Genomic DNA, 1,024 nt, shown 5'->3' with positions numbered 1-1,024 from the left:
TCAGGCGTTGTAAGGGTGCTTACCCTTCCCCACGACTTTCGAACCTAAAATGAATTCTTGGTAAACGCAGACCAATTTTTGTCTTTAAAATTATTTTCTTAAAAATAATTTAAAAGACATTTTTAGGTATTGGATTTACCTAACCTAAAGGTTTATGGTGACTCTAAAATTCAAACTAAATCAAATTTATTAAAAATATCAATTTTTCCAAAATAAAGTCATTTTTTTAATTCGATTATTTCGTTTTAAAAACATAATGATAGGTCAAATGCAAAAACCCATGCATAGGACATTTCCGCAGTAAATCCTTGAATCTTTCCCATGTTTCAGACAAGTTTTCATCCTCCATTTGGTTGAATGAAGTTAGACCATTTCAAGTTTGGCGTTCATGTTTGGCAGGTTGAATTGCAACAAATATTTCTACGCTAACTCATTCCAGGATACTATAGCACATGGTGAAAGTGAACTCAACAATATCACGTGCTTTGTCATGCATTGAATAAGAAAATAGCTTTAACTTTGGTGCCTCATTCATAACATCTTCCATGAACACTCTCAAATTAGCTCTAGGATCTTCACAACATCCCTTCATACTGTCCCATAGATTGTAACATTTAGAACATGACTAGTTTTAACTCAAAGTTCGTAGCATTAATCATTGGCCTCAAAATGCCCGAATGCATATCTTCCAGCATCGACACCTCTTTCTAACATATCGGGTGATTACTAACATCCAAGTTTTGATTTGGTTTTCTAGCTCCAATGGCAACTGGCAAATCACCATTCTCTCTATTCTACAATGGGGGTAAAATACCATTCCCTCATCCAACCATATTTGTTCTGTTCTGGCACCTTTACGGCGACGTCTCCTAAAAGTCCTTTCAATCTCTGGATCAAACTACTTAATTCTTAGTCACTTCGAGACATACACTAGCAATAATGAATCATTAAAAGTACCTACAAAATAAAATAACAAAGTAAATAAAAAAATAAAACCCTAAATCAAACCGATGCTCCCTAGTAA

At 34.3% G+C, this 1,024-nt stretch overlaps 1 non-coding gene across 1 annotated transcript; it reads left to right on the top strand.

Moving 5' to 3' along the window:
- The first annotated feature begins 275 nt into the window (after nt 1-275).
- LOC120152976 lies at nt 276-387 on the top strand. Its single transcript, XR_005518750.1, has one exon. It is a non-coding gene; the product is annotated as a small nucleolar RNA R71 (small nucleolar RNA).
- Nucleotides 388-1,024: the final 637 nt, after the last annotated feature.

This window comes from Hibiscus syriacus, unplaced genomic scaffold, assembly GCF_006381635.1.
Source record: "Hibiscus syriacus cultivar Baekdansim isolate YM2019G1 unplaced genomic scaffold, ASM638163v2 tig00111096_pilon, whole genome shotgun sequence".
NCBI lineage: Eukaryota > Viridiplantae > Streptophyta > Magnoliopsida > Malvales > Malvaceae > Hibiscus > Hibiscus syriacus.
The sequence above is the reverse complement of the archived record's forward strand: the minus strand, read 5'-3'. Positions and strand labels throughout refer to the sequence as shown.